This window comes from Micromys minutus (genome assembly GCF_963924665.1).
Source record: "Micromys minutus genome assembly, chromosome: 9".
NCBI classification, from domain to species: domain Eukaryota; kingdom Metazoa; phylum Chordata; class Mammalia; order Rodentia; family Muridae; genus Micromys; species Micromys minutus.
The window spans coordinates 14026293-14041378 of NC_137978.1; the positions used below are offsets into that span (position 1 = coordinate 14026293).

The 15086-nt window shown below is 43.3% G+C and overlaps 1 protein-coding gene across 1 annotated transcript in view; it reads left to right on the top strand.

Moving 5' to 3' along the window:
• Positions 1 to 1381: 1381 nt before the first annotated feature.
• ELAVL2 (ELAV like RNA binding protein 2) overlaps positions 1382 to 15086 on the top strand; it is a gene marked incomplete at both ends in the record, with an annotated part of 116566 nt that continues 102861 nt past the window's right edge. Inside the window, one exon of the mRNA XM_080921196.1 lies at positions 1382 to 1428. The remainder of the gene's footprint in view (positions 1429 to 15086) is intronic.

A 15086-nucleotide genomic window follows, 5' to 3' on the forward strand; every position in this document is an offset into this window, starting at 1 on the left:
CAATAGTAACCCAACAAATTATCTTCCTAAATGATAATCACTTCCTAAAGGTCAGGAGAGGGAGCTTGCGTTTTGTGGGGAAAGGAAGGTTAGGGATGTTTGAGCTCCAAAGATAATCCTTGTAAAATGGCTTCTTAAATGGGACATCTGAGAGATTTGTCAAAATTGAGCAAACAAGTCTGTGAAAAAGAAAAAATGTTGAATGTTTCAAAGTCATCTTTTAAGCGTTTAATTAAAAAGCGTTTTCCTTCTGTTATCTCTGCCATTCCCTGAACCTGTCTTAACAGACCCTTGAAGTCCACCCACCCACCTTTTGAGCTTGGGCATTTTTTTTTTTTTTTTAATAAAGCTAACCCGTTTTGCAGTTCCGTAGGAGAACGGAGATTATAGACTGATGTGGTTTAGCCTACTTGGAAAGTATCTGTTGAGAGAGGTCTAACTTCAAGCAGACATCTTCAGGAAGTACAGTGAAGGGCATTGGAAGGGTTTCAGGTCTAGACTAACAAATTGGGTAGGCCCATTTCTCTCCAACATTTCAAAACTGGTATTCTTAGCAATAATGCATGCCTTGGGACGGGAATATTATAACTGTTCAGAGAGAGGTCAAAGAGGCACAGGCTCTTTGAGCAGTTTTCCCAGGAACCTGAACAAAGTCAGTTAAGGTCATTTAATTCTAAGTCTGATTTGGGGTGACACAGAAATGCTGGTGTTGAATCAATTAGCTATTTCTGGTGTCCCCAACCAGGGTCTCCCAAATTGAGGATGGCCTGTCTCCATTTTGGCCATAATTGTTTCCCCTAATTTACTATGCCTGATTTCACTTCCCTCTAGAGGGTAAATTTGCACCCCCTCCCATCCCTGGGATAGAGGAGTCCTCCCTCCCCGCCCGTCGCGTGGGGGCGGGGAGCTCTGGTCGCCCTTAGCAAACCTTGCTGCATCAAACCCGCATCATGTCCTTGAAGCTGTAACCTCCATCACGTTCTTGCGGCGACTTGATCGCCCACTGTTCAGTTCTTTCCTCCTGCTTCCTGCAATTTCAGGTAGGTATGACAGGTGATGTTTTTAAATGTAGTTTTCTAGAGGGAAGGGTTAAAAACAGAAACCTTTTCAATAATAGAAAAAAAAATTCCCAGTACGACAGGTGCTCTGGTAATTAAGCCGCCAAGCAGGTGTAAGAAACGTGCGCGGCTCTGTCTCCGGATCTTGGGTCTGGGTCCAGGGCAGGCGCAGGTTTTTCTGTGTAAAGGGAATTGAGCTGAGTGGGGGAGCGGGCTGGGGATGGTCAGCACTCGGACGCCCCCTCGGAGCTGGGCCTTTGCCCGGCTGGCGTGGGGACACTGGGAGGATGTGGTTCACGGCAGGTGCATGCAGGGTCGAGTGCAGGATTTCCTACTTCACATCTGAAGCAGAGTATAGCACCCCGCACAGGTACTCGGGGCTTATTTAGCCCTCAGATTCTGTCTAGGGTGGTGGAAGGGCGCAGCGGGGCTAAGCTTTTAGTTTTCCGTCGAGGGACAGGACCTTTGGGCTTTGGGCGAGGGGAAAAGAGAGCCTTTAAATTTTTTTTTTTTTTTTGAAAAACAGGTATTCTGTGCGCATATTTAACCTACACTTGGCGCACACATACATGCCCAAAGTGACCCCGGTTTGCGCCTGGGTCACTGGTCACTGTCCCAATCCCTCAGTGTGCATGCAGACTTGCCCCGGCCGCCCCGGGAAGCCCAGTGGAGGAGCCCGGCGGGAGCATGTGCCCCTGAGGGTGGCGGAGCTGGGCACACGCGGGCCGGCGGGCGGCGTGGCGAGCTCTCCTGAGCCCCGCCTCCTGGCGCGCTGCCAGGCAAGCCCCGCCTCCCCGCCCTGCTACAAACGGCGGGACCGCGGCGCCCCAGCGTCACTGAGGCAGCAGCCGGCCGGTAGGGCGGGGTTCCGTCGTGTTCCAGTCCGCCTTCCCGCCGCCGCCAGCGTGACTCCTGTGAGCGGTGCTGTCGGCCGGCGGCGCGAGCCGTGGGAGCTGCAGCCGAGCCGCAGGCAAGTGTAGGGGGGCGTGGGTGGGGGCGGGGACGGCCGCTGCTCCGCGGGCTCCAGCCTGGACTCTGGGGCCGGGACTAGGTGTCCTCGGCTGCGCTAGGCAGCATCCGGCTCGCTTCCACCGGAGCGCTGGCCGGGCGGGCGACAACGCCAGTGGCGACCGTGAAGGTAGCGCCTGCGAAGTTCCTGCAGGGGACCGGGCACCTGGCACCGCCCCTCGTGGGCACGGGTCGGCGGGGTGGGGGGACGGCGAGAGCCGAGTGGGCCTGGAAGCGGAGCGGGGCCGGTGGCGCCAGCCGCGTGCACGGGCGTGGACGTACTCTGCACCGCGGCGTGTAGCGCCACCGGGAAACTGCGCCCAGACGCAGGTGAGTGCATTGGAGGGGGCGTGGGGGAGGGGGCTTCCCGCCCCAGCGCCGGCTTCCTGTGGAGCCTCCGGCCGCCTTGTGGGAGGACACGCAGCTGCTCTTCGTGCGGGAGCGCGGCGGTGGTGTCTGGCGTGTGCCCACCTGGGACGGCGCCTGGAGACTTGGAGAGGCCACGCGGTGTGCCGGGGTAGCGCGAGGCCGTGGGCGCTCGGGGCGGGAGCCGTGGAGATCCCTTTTGCGTGGTAGGCGCAGCCGCGCGAGGTTGCAGCCGGTGGCAGTCGGTCGCATCCCGGGTCTGCCTGCGCGCTAGTGGCGCGAAGCGCGGATGCTCTGCTTCGCAGGCTTCGGGTTTAGCTAGCTCGCCCGGTTTAGGGAGCTCACTGTGGTACTGCTGCATCCACTCATACATTTGCCTGGCCAAAATCTCTGCGGCCTTGGTGCAAGACTGGTGAGCACACTCGGGAGACTGAGGAATTCCCGCTGGCCGACCTAACTGGATTTACCAGGTGCAGAGGTGACAGTAACCAGCAGTCATCCCATGGAAAAGCCTATCTGTTATACAGGGCCTGAGCGCAAACACCGTACCTGAAGTTTTATCTGTCCAGACCGTCATTTAAAATTGTGTGCATATTTAATATGCTGTCATTATGATGAAAACTTCCATCTTCTATCTTCTCTTTACATTTTCTGAAATTGTGGGAAAGGGAGGAATTGCTATCAGTTAATGTGCTTTCTTTTAATTCCTTTCCCCAAAAGAGCGGGCTTAGTAGTGCCTAGACATAATACCCTCTAAAAGGACAGAAGATCCTTAAAGAACGGTTTTTCTTACCATCTTATCCTTAACCTAAATTCTGCTTTCATAAAAACGTAGCCCAGTGTCAAAACTTAATGCCAAAGGTCCACTGACTTGAGTGTCTGTCGGGTATTTTTCCTATTTCCCTAAATGGAACCTTTTGGACCATAAAAACACTGTTTAGTTGCGTTAGAAGGCAGCCCTTCATAGAACCTTTTGTCCAGATTTCTCAAGTTTCATGTTTTGCGCTAGGTGATGGTCTTTTGGTGGAAGCTGACGTGGAGTCTCCATTTTGGTGTGCAGGATAAAGAGCTCTCCAGGATCTATATTTTCTTTCTCATCTGGCAGTCAGGGTATTCAAATAGGGACAGGTTGCTGGATGGCTCCGAGAATTCTTCTCTTTATTTTCCAGCTATGGGGGAGATCTACACATCCACAAAGAAACATTCTCACCATCTCCCTCAGCCCTTTTTTAGTGTTCCCGTGATTAAAACGGGCTCCTCCTTACCTGTTTGGGTGAGCGAGTTGTCACAAGGCATGAGGAATTTTTGTTTTTTCCCTTTAAAGAGTGATGCGTAGGTGTTTAAGCCCAGCCAGGCTGTAGTTTCCTCCACAGGGTGCATGGTGTTGGGAACTAAGCCAGGCTACCCTGTTCCAACAGCTCACACTGCTCCTGTGGCCGAATACTCCACGGTGCTGGTCAGTGTCTGCAGCCCACCTGTTTACCTAATCACTGAGGAAGCTGTTTCACTTACTAAGGTATGCTAGTTATTGGAAGCCGGAATTGGTTTTGAGTTTTGGTTAGTTTATAGATTTTTCTTCAGGAAAGAAACAAAGTTCAGTCTCCCTTTCTGTGATTTTTAATTAAGACTCGGTGCATCGTAGGTTAAGGAGAACCGTGGCTTCCATCCACAATTCCTCCGTCCTAGTCCTCACTATAGTTTTCATTCTTTGTATGGACAGGTGGTTTTGGCCGAACCCTATAGACTCTTCAGCTATTGGTTCTTTTCTTGTTAACATAATTTTTTTTCTTTTCCATTTTCTCTTCTAGAAGCAAGTCCCAAGTTTTCTTAAAGGACACAGCAGAGCCATCCAGAGTACTCTGACTGCTAAGTTATAATCAAGTGTTTCTCTTGTCTTGAAAAATTTTTTTTGAAATCAGTGATATTTTTCTGTTATAATAATATCAGTGATATTATTAATACGGTATAAGCACCAGCAGCCCAGTGTCAAATTGTCCTTAGGCCTTTTGTTTTCCTTGCCTCTGTAAAGGACCCTATACTCTGACGAATACTGTCATTTTTAATTGTCTGACTGGTAGGGTCAGTTCCTTTGCTCTCATTTGAAGACCTAAGCCTGCCACATTGTCACGTTCTCATTGTCACCTTTGTCCCCCATGATATTTGTGTGGAGGAGGAGGGTAGAGGGAGGGAGGGATGGATGCTAGAGAGGGTTACCTTGGGCCTGACTATTTTACTTCACTGCTCCATCTCAGTTCTTCCTGTTGCCTTGGATGGTCCCTGGACAGGTGACCACATAGCATGTTTGTGATGGTTTTGTTTATAATTTGGCTTGATGCTTTCTGAGAAGTCAATGCTGTTTCCTGCATTCTGGGATCTCAGCAGTTTAATTACTCATATATTTTGAAAATAAGAGTTTTTGAACAAGGGCACTCTGTCTTTATTTTGTTTTGGAACCCATAGATTAGCTTATCCTGGTTAGGTACTTTCTTATTTGGCCATTTTGTTGATAAGTAATTGCGGGCTTCGGGTACTTATTGGGGGCCACACCCTGCTCTGGAAGACACAAAATACAAGGAATATTCACTTGCTTGGGTCAGTTTCATTTACTGATAATACTCATAGAATCTACATGTTGCAGTTTAATGACAAATCTGCTATTGCATATTATTCTAATTTTAGAAGAACAAAACTTTCTTCAAGATGCTGACTGGCTTATGGCTAATTGTTTATCATTTTTAGATTTTAAGCAATACATATTGGCATAGAAAAGAGAAGGTACATAATTGAAAAACAATGCTTTAAGAATTTTGCACATGAAGAAGTATATTTTAATGTAAGCTTAAATAACGTTTATAGCCAGTAGTACAAATTATATATTATAAAATTCCAAGTCCTAACTAGTGTTTAGGAAAAATTTTTGTAAGAAATTAACTTGATATTTGCTTGGTCACGTACTTCATAACTGTCATTGTAGTAAGGTCACTAAGAAAATTTCTCATTTTAAGGGAAAATTCTGTATGTCTTTGAGCCTATAAGGCAAAACCAAAAGTAATGCTTGTATGGCAATGCTATCCTAGGTGTATTCTCAAGCCACCCCAGATACTGATCCTACATTTCTGAACACTGGTGTTTATACAAAAAATCTGCTTTGACAGGGTGCTATTTTCTGAAACTGCGGGAGGCTTGGGATGCGCCAGTTTTACTGCCACCCTTAACTCTGTTTCCTTTCTGACTGTTGCCGAATAGTGTGTGTAGAGACACGTTTCCCGGTAAGATATTGTCATATCTAATGGACGGGGTTTTGGGATGAATGTGACATGGGAAACAGTCAAGAAGATCATAACGCATATTATGGTGTTAAAACAAAATCAGTTTATAATCTCCTTAACAACAAATTAGCTGTGGTGTTTTTTTTTTTTTAAATGTGAAGTTTCCTATAATACATCAATATTGTTAATTTTTATGGTGTCACTTTCTGACTTACAGTTAATAGTCAATTTGATGACAGGTCACTCCTATTTCTCACTTAAAAAATCTTAGTTTGAAAAAAAAAAAGACTTTTTCTCAGAAAACATTTGTATTTAAAGGGTAAATGATTTTTTTGTTTAAAAAACTGAAGGTTTTGTTTCAGAGCCACGTGCAATTTGAATTTATAAGTAGAGATATCTCTTTTTTCTAGTCCAGTTTAATAGTGGTAGATAAATACGTTTTTCTCTAACGTAAAGAGTTTGTCCCAAAAAAAATTTATAAAATTGGAGAAAGGAAGTTAAAAAAAGATTAGGCTTTTTTTGTTGTTGTTGTTTTGTTTTGTTTTGTTTGTTTGTGTTTGGCTTTTCGAGACAGGATTGGTTTCTCAGTAGTCCTGGCTGTCTTGGAGCTTGCTCTGTAGATCATCATGGCCTCAAACATGTAGAGATCCACCTGACTGTTGGGATTAAAGGTGTGCACCACACCAGCTAGCCCTTTTAAATCTTAAGAAATACCATTTTTTAATAGTGGGGAAGAAAGTTTGTTATTAAAAAGAAAATTTTATTCATATTAGCTGTTTTTTTCCCCCTCCACTTCTGCTGCTGTGAGAATTTCATTATTTTAACAACTTTAAAGACTGTATTAGTGAAATATCACTGGTCTCTCTTTTTGTAAATACCAGGAGGGTAATAAACTATTTATTCAGAATGCTATTTTATTCCATTTTATTTGACTTTCTTTGGCCTGTGGTCAAAATTACTTTAAAGTTTTCTTAGACACCTTCTTGACTGCTTTTACTTAGAGCAAAGGGCACCGGCTGCTTTGTACTGTCCTGCTTTGCTATGTGCTATTGTGGAGTATAAAATAGTGATGTGTAATATTTAGGGTCTGAACATTTGGGAGCATTTGATCAAAGCTCGTAGACCCATCTTCATGAGAAATACACAGATAGAGAAAATTCCGTATCATTTATAACTTCTCGGCCTCTGGAGCAAAGATCGTTGAAATCCGATTATTAAAGTTTGGAAGACGAATTATTTAAAACCTAGAAATTGGAATTGCAGTGCTATGACTGGAGCTGAGAGTCCATCTCTAGTTGAGGTATCCAAGCTTGGCTGTTTTCCTCTTAGTTTGTTTTAGGGCCCATCCGGTTTTTGTCAACACATATCACACGTGCAAGGCCCCCTCAGCACATTGCTGCCAGCTTTCTGCTGAGTTGCTTTGCCTCACTAGGCTATTGTCACTTAGGTTCAATTCTTTACTTAGCACAGGTGGAAAATATTAGGCTTGAATGCAGACTCTAATTTAAGTGTGGTTGCTTGTCCTGGATCTTTTAAACAACTGCTCCCCCTGTCCAACCTCACTTTATCTCAAGGACCAAGAGCATATTGGTAGTAAATTGCTTTATGAATTGTAAAAGTGGTAATAGGCAATCAGTCTAAATTAGTTTTCTATACTTTTGGCTTTCATTGTGTTGTTTATAAATCCTCTTTCAGTTTCTCTGTTTGGTGCTTGGGTTAGACATGGTTTCACATATGTTCATATTTCTCACTACATCTATAACCATAGAACACAACACTATGTTCTTTTTCCACCCCATGGACGAAAAGAAAAATCAAAAGCTTCAGTTTATTTACGCCTTGAATATTTTCACTGTGGAATATAGTATAAATATACTGCTGATGCGCATGAAAGTTTAAAATGTATTTTTTCTTGAAATATATTCCAGGAATATAAATCTTAAAATGTGAATTTCCCATCATTCTCTCAGTGAGACATCAAATTGTTAAGCTTGAGCATTTATGTTAAAATGACCAGTAGATGTTTTCCTGGTTTGAATTTGGCTTGCTTTCTTAGTGGATACGGGGTGCCATCTATTTTCTACATCAAAAAGTGGAGTTTATGGGGTACATTAGCCATGTCTCTCTTTCTCTCTACCCAAGTGACAAGCTATGGATGGATGCCCTGCCACGTAAGTTAACGAAACTGCCCACTAGCCCACTTTTTAAAGATGCTTTCTATTCTTCAGGTCTCATTTGGGTCTCTCAGAAGTACAAGAGAGATTTCTCAAAGCAATTAAGTCACATCGTATTTGAAAATAAATTCGGCGAATTGGGTAAGGTAGGGAAAATATTCCTGGAACTGATGATGGTTTGTCTTGTTTCCTTCAAACTGCTTTGCAAAGTAGAACATGTGACATTTCTGTTTCACTGGCTGCTTTATTGTGGTGGCCTCTGGTGACTTGGTTTGGGAGGGTCCAAGACAGACAGCCAGGACAGGGCAGCCTGAGATGGGGCACATGCTACAGAGATGAATCTGTAATCGGGTTCAGCACATTTGATAATCCACACAAGGCTTGTTTATCTGGGTTTTTTTGTTTTGTTTTGTTTTTCTGCTTAGAACCGGGGTGTTCTTTTAGGTCCATGTCTATGAATGACTCATTGTCTGTCTGTACATCCCCCATCATGAGGACTTTTGGACTTCCTAGCATCCCTTCTACTGTAGTAAACAAACATCAACCAGCCACACCCTTTCCATGCTCTTTGACCCCAGTGCATCAGTACTCCTTATTTACAATTCTCAGCCTTGCTCTAGTTTTCTCCTGAGTTTCTCAATCTCAGCCAGGATTAGGTGACACTAACTATTTGATCCTTTATTGTCCTCTCCTTCCAGTACCTTTTCATCCTCTCTGATGGGTGTTCTTACATTTCAGTCTCTGAACAGTATCTTCTGAGACCACAGGGATCTTTGCTGTGGGGAGAAATGCATACATATGGATATTTGCTCCACGCGTGGCTCATAGGCAGTTATGACCTACAGCTACTTAAGATTTAATGTTGCCTAAGCTAGTTTTTGCATTTTTGTTTTTTGAGACTGGGGGTTTCTATGTGTAGATCTGATTGTTCTTGAATTCTTGCTCTGTAGACCTGGCTAGCTCCATCTCAGAGATTAGCCTGCCCCTGCCTCCTGAGTGCTGGGATTACAGGCACGTGACACCACTCCCCCCCCCCCCTTTTTTTTTTTAAATATAAGGTCTCATGTTTCCCAGGCTGCAACATCTGGCCCTCTTATCTTCACTTCCAGAATGATGAAATTGTAGTTTTTATGGTGTTGGGGATCCAGCTTCAGGGAATGAGTGTGGTGGACAGTCAGTCTGCCAACTGAATTGCGCCCCTAGCCCATGAGAACTGTATTTTTAAAAGTTCTGAGTGGTTGTTACTGTTTAAGTTTGGACATTTTATATAGAGACTCATAACCATATTTACTGCCTCAGGAAAACTGAAGGGACCCAGCCACAGAGCACACAACTGCCCACTACTTCCTGAAGATTAAGGACGAGTTTTTGTTGAGTTTGGGGACACTACATGCCCTTTGCAGATGTTTGTGATTGTGACAGACACTATAGCTCCCAGAGCCACAAAGATTAGAAAGCTGATTCATATAAAGGTTTTGTATTCTTTTGAATTCTTTTGTGTATATTTGAGAATAATCTTTGAATTATGTTAGATTCATTAAAAATTTAAATCTTGCCTCTTCATTTAGAGAAAGCCGATTTTACTCTTTTTCAATACCTTCTTTTAGAAGATGTCCTCTCTCTCTTTCTCTTTCTCTCTCCTTCCCTCCCTCCTTCCCTCCTTCCCTCTATCTCTCCCCCCCTCCCCCCACCTTCTCTATTTATCTATCTCTCTCTCTTTTTTTTTTCTTTCCTGGAGGGTTTTTGGACTTAGAACCCTCTTGCCTTATGCTTGCCTCTCAATTTTTTAAAGATATTTTAGGCACAGCAGAAGATTCCTGGTGTTGGGAAAACTAATAGGATTTTACAAGCCATTTAAAAAGGCTCCTGGGCCTCCTGCTAGTCTCACTGCTGATGGTGTCAGCTTAGAAAAGGCATTCTCTCTCAGACGGCTTCAGAAAGAGCCGATTGGACGGGCTACCAGGTGTGCGGTTTATATGTGTTCCTCTCCCTTCCTCCCCTTATTTTTTTCAGCCTTCCGCCCTTTCTTCCCCCCCTTTAGAAACAGCAGGGCACCTTTAGTGAGCTCTCTCCAGTGTGCGCAGTAGAGCAAGCTAGCAGAAATAGGAAGAGGCACCACATGTCATGTTTGGACCAATGCTGTAATTTTATTTTACAATAAGGAAGGTGGATATTATTAATCCACTCCTGAGCATAATAGCACGATTTGAATAGCAGAGAGCAACTTTGGTGTGTGTTAATGTCTAGTGAGATGAATGCAGATGAATGCTAAGTAGGCAGAAAATGTCAGTGTAGAGACTTCCCTTCGGTGACTTTAAGCACTTAGATTTCTAGTTAACTTTTTGTTCAGCCTGGCAAAAAGATATGAAGACCTATTCTATCAAGCCCGAATTATTAATGCAGCTTCCGAGGATGAACAATGCCCACAAAGCCCTGCTCTCCTGGCAGCCACTTGAGCTAGGCCAGTTACAACGATGAATCAGAATGTGTCCCTGTGTTGAACATCTTAGAAAAACTCTTCGGAATAATAGGAGCTTAATGCTGGCAGTTTGAAAAACTGGCACAGCCTACATGGCCCAGCTAATTTTTTGATGTTATTTTGAGTATGACCAAAAGTATATCTTTATTTTTAAAATGACTTTTGCATTAAGTCTACCTATTTTTTGATTAGTTCATATATGCTCTGAGCTTATTTTTGAGCAACATTTAAGTCTTAATTAGCTATATTCCTTGGTGACCTGATTCTGGAGATGAAAATGTTGTTTGTGTTTGATCTTTTCTGTAGTGTGTAGTTGAGATGCCTGCAGGGTGTCTTGGCCATTCCATGCTGGAAAAGAGTTGAGAATAGGTTTAACACCCTTCCCCCAAACAAAAACTAAGAAGCACAGAGGGTGGTTTATCTCTTTAAAGGTTGGGAGTCAGTCTCATGGCTGTAAGTGACTTTAAGTGGTGGTACCCAGTACTTTTATACAGTGTATCTGAAGCTTGTGTCTTTGTTTTTATATTGGGCAGGAAGGTTGTGTAATGCTTTGCACCATCACATTACCAAGTACTTAGATAGCAGAGTTTTGCAGAAACTCATACAGCATTTCTTAACTGTCTGTTGAGGAGAATAATCAGAAAGTGCTAGGTAATATTAATCCTGTAAGCATCCCCTAAGGCCCCAAGAGTTTAAAAACTGACTGAGAAATTGGGAAAAAAGATTTATCTTTGTGTTCTGGGTATCAGTAAGCAGGTCAGATTCTTGCACACCTCTCTGGGGACAGAAGTGTGGCTTTTCCCAGTCAGTTGTTGATGTGTTTATTTACTGTTTTTGTGCCCCCTTCTTTTTCTGTTTTTTGTTCTTTTGGTTCCCTTTTTGGTATGTGTGTCTGCTCCCTGATTTGCCAAGTAAATGCCCAGTCATAGGTGAAAAATATTTATGCAAAAACCTGCAGAGAGATGCTGAGAATGTCTGAATCTGCTGTTGGCTCAGAATAGGTCCAAAACTCAACCTTTGTCCAGTTTTAGTCTCAGTAGCATTATGTATGTACCAGCAACTTTCTTTGGTAAGTTTCCTTTCCTTTTCCTTTTCCTTTCCTTTCCTTTTTCCTTTTTCCCTTTTTCCTTTTTCCCTTTTTCCTTTCCTTTCCTTTTTCCTTTCCCTTTCCCTTTTTCCTTTCCTCTTTCCTTTCCTTTCCTTTCCTTTCCTTTCCTTTCCTTTCCTTTCCTTTCCTTTCCTTTTCTTTCCTTTCCTTTCCTTTCCTTTCCTCAAATAAAACTAGCTCTCTTCTCAAAACAATTTGTGTGTGTGTTTGTGTGTATTTGTGCATACGTACATAACATAGCATCTATGGAAGTTAGAGGACAACGTTGTGTGTCTGTCCTCTCCAATTTTACATGGGTCTCTGGCTGGAACTCTGGTCACCAGGATTGTATCATCGGGTGACTGGTTCCTGCCTCTGCTTGAGTCATCTCACTGGCCCACAGTTTGTTTCCTGAAGGTTATGTCTCTTTGGTTTTTTCAAAGTCCTTTAGTTTCAAGGTCAAGAGAGGATACCTCAACTGCTCTTGTTTTATGGAGGAGAGATTTGCATATCCTTGAGTCTTCCTTTTGCCCGGTCTTCCTGGAGCAAATGTCTCTTTCTGGAGCAAATGTCGGGGCAGCTGCTTCAAGCCTTCTCCTGTCTTTTCTTGTCCTCTAGTCTACAAATGCCCTTTTTGTAGTAACAGCATTTATTTATGCAAATTTCATTCTGAATGGTGAAAAGCCTGTATGTTGATCACCTTTTTGTGTTGGGAAGGTTTATTTCCTCTTTGGAACTGGCTGTTTTCACAGTCATCTGAGTTTGGTTGACGTCTAAGACTGTTTTGTGGATAGTAGGAGGGACATTAAACTTCACAAACAGCACAGTGTTTAGGGTCTGCAAACTGCAAAGATACCTGTTTTGGTTTTTGTCTTTGCTGCCCACCTCTTTGAGCTCCTAGAAGTTATCAATGTGTTGAGAGATGGGTAGCAGATGACTTGCTGTGTATGCTTGTTGACTTGGTGTATATCCCAGGAAGACAGAGCCTCTGGCAGCAGAACACATGGTTAGTCAGTCACTGGCACAGAAACACCATAAACACAACGACAAACAACAACAATAAAAAAAGATGCTAACAGTATTCAAGCAACAATTAAAAGGTAGAAAGCCATTGAAAGTGGAGTTTTTTGAGTCAGAAGATAGATGGAGTGTTTGCTTTCAGGCAGCGATGACAGAATCATTTGCTCCCTTGGTAAATCACCTGTGAGAAGTGTGCTGCTCTAAGAAAGCAGTGCAGGAGCCGGGAAGGAAGGTTCTGACTGACTCCCAAATCCTGTGCCTTTTTCCCTGCTTGCCCCAGTGAAGTTCTCTCTCCCTCTGGCAGTCCTGCTGGCTCTGGTGCCTGAGGCCAGGGCCATCCACAGGCAGCTTTAAAGTCTGGAGAATATTCACTTCTGCTGTGAGCATTTGTGATAAAATAGGTCACCCAGCAGCAGTTGTGCCTTATCTTCATCCTAATTGCTGGGTTCTTCAGCGCTGGGGCCAGCTGTACCAGCTTCTGTTTTCTGGACTCTGCAGCACTTCAAAGGAGAATGACCGTAACTTGTTCCTTGGGGCCGGAGTCTACCCAGGATTATGTTAGGTCTGAGACTAGGTGACTGGGGAATGCTTCCTTTGCAGGCTGCTCTCACCCCGGTGCCAGCTGGCAGTGTTGACTTGCAGAATTACTTTTTGGAACTGTATGGAGTAAGGATATGGGTTGTTTTCTATAGGTGAGGGAATGAAGACGTCATCTGCAGACTTAGTTTTGAATGCTGTTAAAATCAAGAAAGAAGATTGAAATAGTGTCTGTTGTATTTGCAATGAGAGTTGACATTTGATAACCTCTGTTCCTTGTACAGAATCTGTGAGACCTAATCTTTTTAAGCTTGCTACTCTTGTGAAACAAATGCGTTCTAAATCTGGTTTGATTTCAAGAAAGAAAAAAAAAATCGGTTTGTATGTTCAATAAGATACAGGAAGTCCAAACACCAAGCCGAACAGCCCTGGGGTGAGAGACTCCTGGAGTCTCCTCCTCCAGGAGGTGTCAAGGTCAGCTCTGCATTTCTTCAGCTCCATAGTCAGAGAAGTTTGCCAGTGAATGGGAAAGAATGCAGATTCAACTTAATCTGTCTTCACACCTTGGTCTGTTTACTGTGTAAGTTCAGGCTACGTTTGCCAAGTTTGTGTGAACACCTGGTTAAGAATGCAGATAATGCAGAGACAGATGACCTAGTCTCTGAGAATTATATCAAGAATGTTTCGGGTGCATTTTTATCTTAATTTGATTCACTATAGAAGAATTTTAGGAAAAATATTACTTTAACTGTAATCAAGCTGTAGTTTTACATCATATTTAAATCTTAAAATTGACCATTAGTGTGATTTTACCCCACCCCCACTAAAGTTCATGTTTAGAACTGAGAAGCAGTAGCCGCATGCTGACGTGCTCTTTGATTTTCACCTTAGTGTGTGTTGTTTTATTTATATGGCGTGCATGTTAATCCGAGTGTGCTGTGTGAGACTGGTAAACAAGATCATCAGATTTAACAGGGTGCCTCTGGCACAAAATGGCCCCAATGGGCGGTGTGGGAAGGCAGAGCCAGCAGCAGGTGGGGTCCTGCTCAGGATACTCCACACTGCTCAGCTGTAACTTAGAGCACAAGTTAAAACAGCTGTTGACAATTTAAAGCTAGGAAGGGTTTTACGTCTCTGTTTTATAGGACATGGCAGCTTCACTTCTTCAGTTTTCTGCATGAATTTTTAAAATTAGCATAGACTACCACAGATTTTTGAGAAAAATATGGTTTTCATTTTTTTTTTTTTTTTTTTTTTTTTTTTTTTGTCTTTGAGACCAGTCTCTCATTGTGACCCTTGTCTATTCTGGATTTCACTGATATAGATCAGGCTGGCTTTAAACTCACAGAGAGCTAGCTTCCTGCCTTTGCATCTTGCCTGCTGGTGTTAAAGGTGTGTGCCTCTACATCTGGCTTTCCTCTTTCTTAAGGAATTTTATTTAGTTTTATTTCAGTTGCTATGTTTTCCAGCTTTCTGTCACCTTGAAAGAAGACTGTGGAGCAAACAGGAAGTAGCAAGTTACCTGTGACCTAAGGGTCTCCCACTTTCTCACATCTAAGGGTCCACTCTTAGCTGTACTTCTGGAAGAAACAATCCTTTAATGCATGACCCCTTGGGCCTCTCGTTCAAGACACAGCAGCCAGCCAGTCTGTGTGTTCCCCGTACTTAGTGTTTTCTGTTGGTTTAAAGAAACAATACAAATTGATTGGCACTATATTATATAGCTTGTGAACATTTGAAAACAGCCACTGTTGCTTTTTGGGCAACTAAAAATTTTTACTGGTAGCTTTAAAAAATTTGTATTTTAGACAGAACTTAAAGTAAAAACCACTTTTCTCTTGGGCAGGCAAGATGACTCAGCTGGTGAAGGCATTTGCCACCAAGTCCGCTGGCCTGAATTTGATTGCAAGGGCCCACAGGACAGGAGAGATAGCCACAAGTTGTTTTTTACCTCCACATACATGAGTTTGCTGATGCACCCTGCCTCCATACAAAATAAACCTAAACATTTCTTTTAGAGCTCTATTTTTGTAGGTTTTAAACTTTATGGTTTTCTTGTGGCTTTATGATTTTTAAGATTTTTTTTTT